The sequence below is a fragment of the Camelus dromedarius genome, unplaced genomic scaffold (genome assembly GCF_036321535.1).
Source record: "Camelus dromedarius isolate mCamDro1 unplaced genomic scaffold, mCamDro1.pat HAP1_SCAFFOLD_121, whole genome shotgun sequence".
Taxonomy (NCBI): domain Eukaryota; kingdom Metazoa; phylum Chordata; class Mammalia; order Artiodactyla; family Camelidae; genus Camelus; species Camelus dromedarius.
In genome coordinates, this window is record NW_026989801.1 from 1,580,646 (window position 1) to 1,594,282 (window position 13,637).

The 13,637-nt window shown below is 40.2% G+C and overlaps 1 long non-coding RNA gene across 1 annotated transcript; it reads left to right on the plus strand.

The window, feature by feature from the left end:
- Nucleotides 1–732: 732 nt before the first annotated feature.
- On the plus strand, nucleotides 733–4,759 carry LOC135320773 (uncharacterized). The gene is made up of 3 exons (XR_010380103.1): nucleotides 733–755; nucleotides 1,524–1,811; nucleotides 4,363–4,759. It is a non-coding gene; the product is annotated as an uncharacterized LOC135320773 (long non-coding RNA).
- The last annotated feature ends 8,878 nt before the right edge of the window (nucleotides 4,760–13,637 follow it).

The following is a 13,637-nucleotide window of genomic DNA, read 5'->3' on the forward strand; positions in this document are numbered from 1 at the left end:
AGTTGGTTCTCTATTTTTGTAGATGCAGAAGTTTTTATAGCTTCACAGACATTTCAGACTTGCAGAGAGAAAAATTTCTTTACATTTTGCTGAACTTGTCCGGGTGGCTTTATCGAATTTGGTCCAGGCCTGCAGAGGTAAATACATCCAAACCTGAACCATTTGAATGTCTGCAAGATTTTAAGAGTCTAGAATGTCAGATCTGGTCTATAACTCTGGTGAATGACATCAGTGAGTGGACTCAAGAAAACTCCATTTGAGTCCAAAACTTTTCAAAAGCCAAAAAAGGCTTTGAAATTGTGGCAAAGCCAGAGAGTTTTGTGCTCCACATATGGCCACAAACACATGGGGACAACCACAGGCCTTCTGGAGTGCCAAGGGAATTCCATGTGGGAGTCCAGCACTCACAGGAATCCAACAAATCTCTGCCTGCCAGAGCACCTTCATTGCTACTGTGCTGTTTTGAGCAAATGTCTTTTCATCAGGTTCAAATTGGTTTGTTGTTATTTTTGCATAAAAAAATCAAACAACTTCTTGTTCCCTTGGTGAAAGTAAAAGCCTAACATTTTCTGGTTTCTTTTGACAGAGAAAACATGAGCCTATGAATCCAACATCATCTATGATGGTCTGCAGCTGGGAACAACCAGATCAGTGTCAGTCCCTTTGCAGCCATTGGTTGGGAGCATGCATATTACCTGGAATGGTATTTGAAACATGTCACACTAGCCGTGGCTTTGCTGTGGGCTGGGAGGCGAGTAAGTCAGAATCTGCATTATGGAATGTATGTTTCAGATCCAAAGCTAGGAGATCTTTTCTAATAGCCAGAGAATGTAGTCATAAATATATCTATTAATTATGCAAGAACCTTTTTAAAGATTTTTTTATTATAAAAATTTACCCCCAGAAATTGAAAATGAAAGAACAGTGGAATTAAAAATCATCTGTACCTTAATTATACATTAAGAATCTTAAAATCCTTCTAAACTTTTTTTATTCAAATGTAGGTATTTTTCCCTTCCAAGAAGGAAAATTATTATTTCATATTTTTTTTGCTTTTTCCTTTTATTATATATTCCATATCAATAAATATAATTCTTTTAAATCCCTTTTAATGGCCGTTTAACACTATATTGAACAGATATGTATTTAGTCCTAGGTCTCAGAAATTTAAATATTTGTCATTACAATACCACTGCAAAGAATATTTTGGTGTTTCTATTTTTAGTTACTAATTTGGACTAAAAATTAAGAAGTTTGCTTTTCTTCATCTAAAACATTGGTTATTTTATGAATGAACTGGAAGGATTTTAAATAACTTTTCAGTAATTTCAACAAAGAAATTATCTTTAAGGCAAATATGTATGATTGTTTGCAAATCTACTTTTATTATATCTTCACTTTTACCAGTGTCATATGTGTGTGTGCTTGCACAAGTGCTTTAACTACCAGCAACGTAAGAAAAACCTGTGTACTAAAAATGTGAAAATTGTTTCCTGCTTTGTGTTTTCATTCTCCCAATATAGGTTTTGGATGACAAGCTTGTATTTGCAAAAGTACACACCCTGTGGGAGGTGCTCTGCACATACGTTGAGATACTGCACATAAAATTGCCTCTGAAGCCCAATGATCTGAAAACCCGGTCCTCAGCCTTTGATAATTTCAGCTGTTATCTGAAAGTCCCCCAAGTGGATGAAAGTATCATCAAGCTGGAGCAAGAGTTTTTCATTTCCCTATTTGAGAAGAGCTGCGTGAATGACTTTTATATTCAGGATAGAGATACATTCTTCAATCCAGCCACCAGAAGCTGCATTGTAAGTCTAAACCGAGTTTAGCAGCTGTCTTGGGGGTGATTTAGAGCCTGCTGTTGAATTATCAGTGATTTGGTTCGGTTGGTTTGGTTTGGTTTTTAAAAGCTGCCCATAAAAAGAAAAAAAGAGAAAGAAAAGAAATATGCCTAGAGATTCCTGTTAGGATAATAAACAGTGGCTGGTTAGTTACCCTGTATAAACCACACACTCTCTTAGAATCTTTTTAGGTTTACTTCATCCTTTCTCAGATCAAGTACCAACTAAGGGATAGTGTTAAAAAAATTCGGGATTAACAGGCTTGTGAGCTCTGGGATCTGCAAGGCAGCTTTCCCTCCCCATGGTGTAAGTCAAATGGCAGAAATGAAATAAAGCACGTCATGTATCCTCCGGTGTTAACAGGAAAAGGCTAATATTCTTGACCTTGTTTCTTCCTGGGTAAAATGAAGACAATATGTCAGGAGGTGAGACGCTCACTTAGGGCAAGAACCATGTTGTTTTTTTCATTGCTAAATCCCAGGCACCGGGAAGGCTGAGTTTAATAAGTGAATGGATGAAGTGTAGTTCCCCCAGAGTTACCATGTGGGGCAGTGCGGATTAGCAGCTAAGAGCATAGACTCGAGAGGGGAGGGTACAGCTCAAGTGATGGTGTGCATGCTTAGCACGCATAAGGTCCTGGGTTCAGCCCCCAACACCTCCTCTAAAATAAACCAATAACCCTAATTACCTCCCCACCCCCCACTATAATTACCTTATTATCTCCCCGCCCCCCCCCCCCAAAAAAAAGAGAAGTGGCCAAGAGCGCAGAGTCAGGCTGGAACACCTGTGCTGGTTTCTCGCTGTCGACCTTGTAAAAGTCATTTAGCCACTGTGTTTATCAAGTTCCTCATCAATAAAATGGGGCTAATAATAGTGCCCACCTCGTAGAGTTGCTATGGTGATTAATGAATCTGTGTCAATGTTAGAACAGCCCTGGCTAATATTAAATACTATGCATCTGTCAGCTCTTTTCATAATTATTGACAGATGTTATTATCAACCAAATAAGTATTAGTTCTTTGTAAGGGAAATGCATTTTAGACCATTTCATTTATCATTTTCTGTAATTCAGGCTTTTCCCTCTGAAATACCATTTTCTGTCTGTGCACTAGGAAGCCACAGGGCTTTCCAAATTTCATCTGTCTGGGTTCTTGTCATGATGGCAATACTGCAGAGTGTTGACATTTTTTAGGGACTCCGTCTGAGATGACAGCAACCCCTCAAATTCAGGAGCACTTCTCTAATGGATAACATCTCGCATGAAATGAAGTTTTTAAAATGTAACAGCTTCAGACGCTTAATGATGCCATAAATGCAAGGATGTTATATCTAAGCTCTTTAAATAAATCCTGTCATTGAAATAATGGAAATACTGTATTATAGTGCTCTATGACTTTGTTATCTTTGCTATCCATTTATCTGACTCTCTAAGACCAAAGAAAGCAAAGACTGAGATTGATCGTTACTACTGTGTGGTACACGTATTTGTGGATGAAGACAATACTGAAATGCACTGTTTAAGATATTAAAATGGACACTAAACAGCTGCTGATGCATATGCATGAACAGAACAGGGAGTTGGGTACAGGGAGCAGACACTGAGCTTCCTGGATCAGAGACCCAGCATAGCAGTCCAGCCCAGCCGTCCACATGTTTTATATTTATGTCCCAGCAAAATTAGCAGTGAGAGTCTTAAATGAACTTTGGGGACACTTGCAAACAGCTGTCATGATTACTAATGTGGGACACCAGGATCCTACAGTGTTTAGTTGGCGTCTGCGCACAGCCAGTTCTTTTCCACTAAAGCCTCTTGTACTTGCTGGTCCCACATCCAGGCTGAGGAATCATCTCATGTGGTGTTTGGGAGGGAGGTAAGTGGAGTCAGGACTCATGCTAAGGCTGGGTGGGTAATAATCTGGTTCTAGTACAGGAGAAAGGAACGTAGGTCAGGTGGGAAGGAGAATGACTGGATTTAAATTTTGTTTCTTGAGTAAGCTAAATATATAACATCATGTCAAGTTTCTTTGTTGTTTATATTCCATGTGCTGTCACCGAATATCTACTGAATTGTGGGGACAAAAAAGCCTGGGTTTTAGAATTGACCCTGCCCCTAAGCCAGAGTCCAGGTTCCTCTGGGGGTCCAAGGAGGGGGCTGAACCATCAGGTGTCCCTCCACTGCAGCAGTTTGGGCACTTGGGTGGCCTAGTTTTTTGGCTTTTGAAGACTGGCCCGCTTGTAGGACATTAAGCATCTGCAAGGCTCTCACCAGGTATCCACGGTGGTCCCAGGACTGTAACATCCAAGCGTTCCTTTCCACCCACCATTGCAAATGACCCTCAAGGGGTTAGTATTAATACTGGGTGAGAATTATGAAAAAGTATATGGTGCCTCCATCCCTCCTGGCAAGTGAGGGCCCCTTATTTACAAATGACCACGAAGTGTTAGCACCACATTTTAACAACAGAACATGTGAAAACGTGGTGACAGTGATGCTCACCTGTTTGCTTCTGCTTCCCAGTGCAACTTCAGCCTCCATCAGAGGACCTCAGCTGCCCCAGCAAACTGGGCCTTCTCTACAGGGAATGGGCTCCTCCTCAAAGCATAGACAAGAAGCAGCCCTTAGATCTCATCAGGTGAGCTGTTGTAGAGAGCACTCCAGTGGGAAGGGCTCAGGGTTGCCCTCATGGCATCTGAGTGTGACAGTCCTCCAAGAGTGTTACCAACCAGGAAGCTCACAGGAGCTCTGAGCTTTATTGCCCCAAGTCTTTTCTGGAGGCTTTATTACAAAGACATGATTTATTGGGTCACTACCGACATGGCTAACCCAAACCCTAACTGTAACTCAAACCTTTCCTTAGCCCTAACCATTGAGCCCATTCCTCTCCTGGTGGTCACTCATTTGTCACAAAGCTCAAAGCGCCACTCCTCTAATTACATGGTTGGTGTCTCTGGCTGGCCAGTCCCCATCCTGAGTCATCTCATGAACACAAGCCATCCAAGGGTCCACCATGAATAGAAAAGACACTCCTATCTTGGGAAATTTCAAGGCTTTAGGGGTTGCCATCCAGGAACTGGAACTAAAGACCTACCAAATTCTTCATTAAACAGGAGTAAATGTTAGATTTCACTTAAATTATAAAATAAGAGACGGAGGACGGAGAAGATGGCGGAGTACAGGGACGCTCGTGGCTCACCCTCTCCCACAGATACAACAAGACCTACATCTATGGACCCACTCAGCCAACCAGAGAACCTGCGGAACTCCGACAGAACATTGCCCTCTTCAAAAGATAAAGACGCCAAAAATCTGGTAGGAGAAAAGGAAAAAAGAAAGAACAAAAGGCAAAGCAGCTTGGGACGGGTCCTGTGGGGAGGGAGCGGCAAAGGAGGACTGGCGCTCGCTCGCTGGGTCTCCCCTCTCCAACTGAAAGGCCAGCTGGATGGAGGGGGAGCCTCCGAGGCTCTGATCTGTACAGAGCAGCCCTTGACTGACAGAACTAAGTTAAACGGGCACAGAGGGTCCCCCCGACACCCAGCCAGAGATGGGCTGGCAGCAGCAGGCAGGGCCAGGCTGCACAAGCTGGGTGGAGGACGGGGGTGGCTGCACGGAGGCAGCCCCGGTGGAACGCAAGGGGCTGCACGCCGTGGCTGTGGGTGCACAGGGCAGAACAACCTGGGCCCTCCATAAAACAGCAAGGTTGATGTGCTCTCGGGGGAAGGGTGCATACCCCCATCTCTGAAAACCTGCGGAAAGTTTTCGGGGGAAGAGAGGCGAGGCTCAGGCACAGCCGCCATATCGCCATATCCTCCGGCACTTAGCACCCAGGTGGGGGCGGGGGGGAAACCTGCATCCACACCGAAGGGCTTAGCAGCCTCAAAGGCCAGACTGAGACTGGCCTACATACAGCCCGGGGCAGATAGGATCCTTTCATCCTGGTCCCTCAGAGAACTTGCTCCACAAAGACAAACAAGGAGCTGGGTTTTGGCTCGGAGCAGGGACAGGGCTGTCCCTCGGTCTTCCCCGAGCCCACCCGCGGAGCGCCGACCAGGGCGGAGCGTGCAGCCGCACAGAGCAGCAGAGCTACCAGCGGAGGCGCAGGTAGAGTGAGAGCGGCCCCCCGCCATTCGGGCAGGAACACAGCCCATGACCGAGGTCCTGGGAGTGGGCATGACCCACCCTCCTACCCGGCCAGTCTGCAACATCTGACTGCGGCATCCAGAGGGGCAGCGACCCGCCCGCCCACAGCAGAGAGCTGCACCTGACCCAGTGTTAGGAGGAGGCGTGATCTGCTTGCCGACAGGTGCTGGGAGCAGCACAGAAGAGGGCGCCAATGGAGGGCCTCTGAAAACAGCAAGCTGAGCTTCCAAAACAGGACGAAGACAGAAACACTTCATATTAAAAGCACACAGACTCCAGGAGAACACCGACAACCCCCCCCTTTTTTTCTTCTTTTTTTAAATCTGTTTTTACCTGTTCTATTTTCTATTACTCTCTTAATTTTTACCTCTTAATACATTTCTATTTCTCTTGGGTTTTGATGTCCTGTTATTAATTAGACAGAGGTTTCAAATACATCTATTCATCTCCCCCCCTTTTTTTTAAGGTTTTAAAAGGACATCTCAACCCGATTAATACTCTGCTTCAACTCGCTCTTCTATTATTCATTATACAATGTTTTCAAACCCTCTTTCTCCCTTCTTTAAAATTCTTTCTCTCTCTCTCTTATTTTTTTTTTCTTTTTTTCCTAAGATCTATTCCTAAATAGGCATTAGATAGATTAAACCTTAAGGACCATAATAGACAACTGATACTCCATAAACCACAGTGCCAGAGAGGTATGAGCAAGATGAAGCAGAGAAACGTTTCCCAATTAAAAGAACAAGAGAAATCCCCTTAAAGAAATATCAATGAAATAGACATCGATAGCCTACTAGATCAAAATTTCAAAAAAGGAGTGATCAAATTGCTGAAGGAATTAAAAGAGATAGTGTTTAGAGATATAAAATGTGTCAAAAATGAAATTGAAGCTATAAAGAAGAGCCAAGTAGAATGGGTAAACTCATTGACAGAGATGAGGAATGATCTAATAGCTGTGCAAAGTCAACTAGATAATGCAGAGGAATTAATTAGTGGTCTAGAAGACAGGGTGATAGAAAGCACCCATTCAGAAGAACTACAAGATAAGCAAATAAAAAATACTGAAAATAGCATAAGGGACCAATGGGATAATATAAAGCATCCCAATCTTCGCATAATAGGGGTCCCAGAAGGGGAAGAAAGATCAAAGGGGATTGAAAAGGTTTTTGAAGAAATCATGACTGAAAACTTCCCAAACTTAAAGAAAGAATCAGATATCCAAGTACAGAAAGCTCAGAGGGTCCCAAACAGGAAGAACACAAATAGACTCACACCAAGACATATCATAATCAAGATGGCCAGAGTCAAGGATAAAGAAAGGATTCTAAAGGCAGCAAGAGGAAAGTAAAGAGTAAGTTACATGGGAACCCCCATAAGGCTCTCAGCTGATTTCTCTACACAAACACTACAGGCCAGAAGGAAGTGGCAAGATATATTCAAAGACCTGAATGAAAAAAAAAAAAAGATGCAGCCTAGGATATTTTATCCAGCAAGGCTATCCTTTAGGATAGAAGGAGAAATAAATAGTTTCACAGACAGAAAAACTGCAGGAGTTTAGCAACATTAAACCCATGCTAAAAGAAATATTGAAAGGGCTATTCTAAATAGAAAAGCAGCAGGATGCTGCAGAAAAGAGAAACTCACAACTGGAAAGGTGATAACTCATGAATTACAAATAAAGTAAACACGAAATTATAAAAGAAGACATACAAATCACTGAGAGTGGGAGAGGGAGGCAGGGAAATATAGAATATTTTTTTTCTTTTTTCTTTTTTTTTAACAGTAGGATGGGTTTGAGATCATGTTACTATCAGTTTAATAAATACAGTTATAGTAATGGGTTAATAGATTTACAAAAAAGGGTAACCACAAGCCAAAAATTTACAAGGGAGTCACAAAAATTAAATAAAATCCATGATAATACAAAGGAAAATTACCAAACCACAAAAGGAAGAAGAAAGGAACAAAGAGGATATACCAATTCAACTGCAAAGATAAGTTCAAAATGGCAATAAACACACATCTATCAATAATTACTATAAATGTTAATGGACTAAATTCTCCAGTCAAAAGACACAGAGTGGCAGACTGGATAATAAAGCAAGAACCTTCAACATGCTGCATACAAGAGACCCACTTTAGGGAGAAGGACACATATAGATTGAGAGAGAAAGGAAGGAAAAGATATTCCATGCAAATGGAAAAGCCAAAAAAGCAGGTGTTGCAGTACTGATTTCAGACAAAATAGAGTTTAAAACAATGGCCATACAGATAAAGAAGGACATTTTATAATGATTAAAGGAATGATACAAGATGAGGATATTACACTTGTTAATATATATGCACCCAATATAGGAGCACCTAAGTACATACAAGAACTACAAATAGAGATAAAGGGGGATATTGATGGGAATACAATCATAGTTGGAGATTTTAACACTGCATTAACATCACTAGACAGATCTTCCAGACAGAAAATAAACAAGGCAACAGAGAAATTAAATACTACAATAGAAAAACTAGATTTGGTGGATATTTTCAGAGCATTAGACCCCCCCAAAATAGGATATACATTCTTTTCAAGTGCACATGGAACATTTTCCAGGATTCATCATGTACTTGGGCACAAAAGAAACATCAACAATTTTAAGAAGATAGAAATTATCTCAAGCATCTTTACTGACCACAATGCCATGAAACTGGAAATCAACAACAGAGAAACAAAGGAGAAAAAAAGGAAAGCATGGAGATTAAACAATATGTTATTGAAAAAACAATGGATCAATGAGGAAATCAAAGCTGAAATTAAAAAATACCTTGAGACAAATGATAATGAAAGCACAACCACTCAAAACCTATGGGACACAGCAAAGGCAGTGCTAAGAGGGAAGTTTATAGCGATACAGGCCTTCCTCAAAAAAGAAGAACAGTCTCAAATAAACAATTTAACCCACCACCTGAATGAATTAGAAAAAGAAGAACAAAAAGCCCCAAAAAGCAGCAGAAGGAAGGAAATAATATAGATCAGAGGGGAATTAAATACAATAGAGATTAACAAGACCATAGAAAAAATCAACCAAACCAAAAGCTGGTATTTTGAAAAAGTAAATAAAATCGACAAACCTCTGGCCAAACTCACAAAGAAGAAAAAAGAGAGAGCACATATTAGCAAAATAAGAAAGGAAAATGGAGAAATTACAACAAACAAAATAGAAATACAGAATATCAAACAAGAATATTATGAAAAACTATATGGAACCAAACTGGATAACCTAGAGGAGATGGACAAGTTTCTGGAAACATACTGTCCACCAAAGCTGAATCAAGAAGAATCTGAACACTTGAACAATCCGATCACTAGAAAGGAAATAGAAATAGCAATTAAAAACCTCCCTACAAATAAAAGTCCAGGACCGGACGGCTTCACCGGGGAATTCTACCAAACATACAAAGAAGAACTCATACCAGTCCTTCTCAAACTCTTCCAGACGATAGAAAAGGAGGGAATACTCCCAAACTCATTCTATGAAGCCACCATCACCCTGATACCAAAACCAGGCAAAGACACTAAAAAAAAAAAAGAGAATTATAGGCCAATATCACTGATGATGATGAACATAGACGCCAAAATCCTCACCAAAATTCTAGCAAATAGAATCCAACAACACATAAAAAAGATTATACATCATGACCAAGTGGGGTTCATCCCAGGGACACAAGGCTGGTTCAACATATGCAAATCAATCAGTGTAATACATCACATCAACAAGAGAAAGGACAAAAACCACATGATCATCTCAATCGATGCAGAAAAAGTATTTGATAAAATTCAACACCTATTTATGATAAAAAATCTCGCCAAAGTGGGCATAGAGGGAACATATCTCAACATAATAAAAGCTATATATGACAAACCGACAGCCAGCATAGTACTCAATGGTGAAAAGCTCAAAAGCTTCCCACTAAAATCTGGGACAAGGATGCCCACTATCACCACTCCTATACAACATAGTCCTGGAAGTCCTAGCCACAGCAGTCAGGCAAGAGAAAGAAATAAAAGGGATCCAAATTGGAAAAGAAGAGGTAAAAGTGTCATTATATGCTGATGACATGTTACTCTATATAGAAAACCCTAAAAGGTCCACACAAAAGCTACTAGAGCTGATTGAAGAATTCAGCAAGGTAGCAGGTTACAAAATTAAAGTTCAAAAATCAGTTGCATTTCTTTACACTGACAATAAATCAACAGAAGAAGAAAGTAAAGAAACAATCCCCTTTCAAATATCACCCAAAGTAATAAAATATCTGGGAATTAATCTATCCAAGGAGGTGAAAGAATTATACACAGAAAACTATAAAGCATTGATGAAGGAAATTAAAGAAGACTTTAAAAAATGGAAAGATATTCCATGCTCTTGGATTGGAAGAATCAATATTGTTAAAATGGTCAAACTGCCCAAGGTAATCTACAGATTTAATGCAATCCCTATCCAATAACCCAGGACATATTTCACAGAACTAGAACAAATCATAATAAAATTTATATGGAACCATCAAAGACCTAGAATTGCCAAAGCAATACTGAAGAGAAAGAAAGAGGCTGGAGGAATAACTCTCCCAGACTTCAGACAGTACTATAGAGCTACAGTCAAGACAGCATGGTATTGGTACCAAAACAGACATATAGCCCAGAAATGAACACACAAACTTTTGGTCAACTCATCTTTGAGAAAGGAGGCAAGAATATACAATGGAATAAAGACAGTCTCTTCAGCAAATGGTGTTGGGAAAACTGGACAGCAGCATGTAAAACAATGAAGCTAGAACACTCCCTTACACCATATACAAAAATCAACTCAAAATGGATTAAAGACTTAAACATAAGACAAGATACAATAAACCTCCTAGAGGAAAACATAGGCAAAACATTATCTGACATGCATTTCAAAAATTTTCTCCTAGAAGTAATAAAAGCAAGAATAAACAAATGGGACCTAATGAAACTTACAAGCTTCTGCACAGCAAAGGAAACCAGAAGTAAAACAAGAAGAAAACCTACGGAATGGGAGAAAATTTTTGCAAGTGAAACCGACAAAGGCTTGATCTCCAGAATATATAAGCAGCTCATACGACTCAATAAGAAAAAAATAAACAACCCAATCCAAAAATAGGCAGAAGACCTAAACAAGCAATTCTCCAAGGAAGACATACAAATGATCAAAAAGCACATGAAAAAATGCTCAATATCACTAATTATCAGAGAAATGCAAATCAAAACTACAATGAGGTATCACCTCACACCAGTCAGAATGGCTGTCATTCAAAAATCCACAAATGACAAATGCTGGAGAGGCTGTGGAGAAAGGGGAACCCTCCTACACTGCTGGTGGGAATGCAGTTTGGAGCAGCCACTATGGAAAACAGTGTGGAGATTCATCAAAAGACTAGGAATAGACTTACCATATGACCCAGGAATCCCACTCCTGGGCTTGTATCCAGAAGGAAATCTACTTCAGGATGACACCTGCACCCCAATGTTCATAGCAGCACTATTTACAATAGCCAAAACATGGAAACAGCCTAAATGTCCATCAACAGGTGACTGGATAAAGAAGAGGTGGTATATTTATACAATGGAATACTACTCAGCCATAAAAACTGACAACATAATGCCATTTGCAGCAACATGGATGCTCCTGGAGAATGTCATTCTAAGTGAAGTAAGCCAGAAAGGGAAAGAAAAATACCATATGAGATCGCTCATATGTGGAATCTAAAAAACAAAAACAAAAACAAACAAACAAAAACAAAGAGTAAATAAAGGACAGAAATAGACTCAGAGACAGAGAATACAGATTTGTGGTTAACGGGGGGTGGAAGGTGGGAAGGGATAGCCTGGGATTTCAAAATTGTAGAATAGATAAACAAGATTACACTGTATAGCACAGGGAAATATACACAAAATTTTATGATAACTCACAGAGAAAAAAATGTGACAATGAGTGTGTATATGTCGATGAATGACCGAAAAATTGTCCTGAACACTGGAATTTGACACATTGTAAAATGATTATAAATCAATAAAAAAAGCTAAAAAAAAAAAAAAGAAAAAGAAAAATGCCATGAGTGTTGACAGGGGTTACATTGTATCTGTAGATTCCTTTGGGTAGATGGCCATTTTGATAATGTTGTTGCTTCCAACCCAAGAGCATAAGATATATTTCCATTTCTTTGTATCATCCTCAATTTCCTTCATCAGTGTTTTACAGTTTTCAGAATACACATAACCTCCTTGGTTAAGTTTATTTCTAGGTATTTTGTTGGTTTTGATGCAATGGAAATGTTTATGCCAGTTCTAAAATTCTGGGTTTTGAAGTTAAAAATGAATGAAGGCCAAAAAAGGAAAAATACACTTCTCTCTTATGGGTGAATTGTATTCCATTACCTACATATGGTGAATCTCCTTTATCCATTCATCTGTTGATATGTACTTGGGATGCTTTCATGTCTTGGCAATTGTAAATAGTGTTGCTGTTAATAGTGGGATGCGTGTATTTTTTTGAATTTTTATTGTATTTGGTTTTATTCCTTTAATAACTACATAAGTTTAAAAAGCTAAAGCTCTAAACAGTCTTAGAGACAATGAACAGTACATACATGTAAATTTAAAAAATATGTGCAGTAAAGACAGCTGATAGACTCATGAGGGATTTCCTTTTCTGTGACACTTTCCTTTTTCCTTGCTGCCTTTAGAATTCTATCATTGTCTTTAAATTTTGCTTTTTGAATGATGGTATGTCTTGATGTGAGTCTGTCTCAGCTGATCCTGTTTGAGACTCTCTGATTCCTATGCCTTGATACTCGTTTCTTTCTTCAGATTAGGGAAGTTTTCAGCCTTAATTTTATCCAATGTTTTCTCAGCCTTTTTCTCTCTCCCTGCAGGGACTCCTGTCATGTGAGTGTTACTATGCTTGCTGCTGTCTCGGAAGTGCTTTAAACTCATGTAGCAGGCCTTTTCTTCTTGCTTTTTTGATTGGGTGTTTTTCATTCTGTCTTCCGGATTGCTAATGGATCATCTGCATTGCCTAATCTTCTGTACAACTTGCAGTTCTGCTCTGATTGGTCTTTTTTATATTTTCTAGTTCTTTTGACAGTTCTCCCGGTGCTCATCTCTTCTTTTTCCCAGTTCAGTTATCATTCTTGTTGCTATTGCTTTGAACTCTTTTTCAGGTAAAGTATTTATTTCTTTTCATTATGGTTATTTTGTTATTCTTTCATTTAAAATGTGTTCTTGTGTCTTCTCATTTTAACTTTCTGTATTTCTGTGAAATTAGGTGAAACAGTTGCCTGCCCCAGAATGAAAGGTGTCCTTGTGTGAGAGCATACCTGTGCAGTCTTCTGTGCCCAGTGGGTTTGTTGGGAACAGCTGGACCTGAAGTGATCCTGGGCTGCCCTCTTCCCCCGGGACGTGCTGGCAGCCACTGCAATGGGGGCGGCAGTGCTGGAGTCAGAGGGGCTGGAGCCAGTTCCAGGTTGAAGCAGAGGCTTCTCCTCTGCTCAGTGACTGTTCCAGCCCTATCAGGGTTGGCACGGGGTCCTGTGGGGCTGGAGCAGGATCTCTGTGGGAGTGGGGTTCTCCTGGGTGTGGTGGCAGT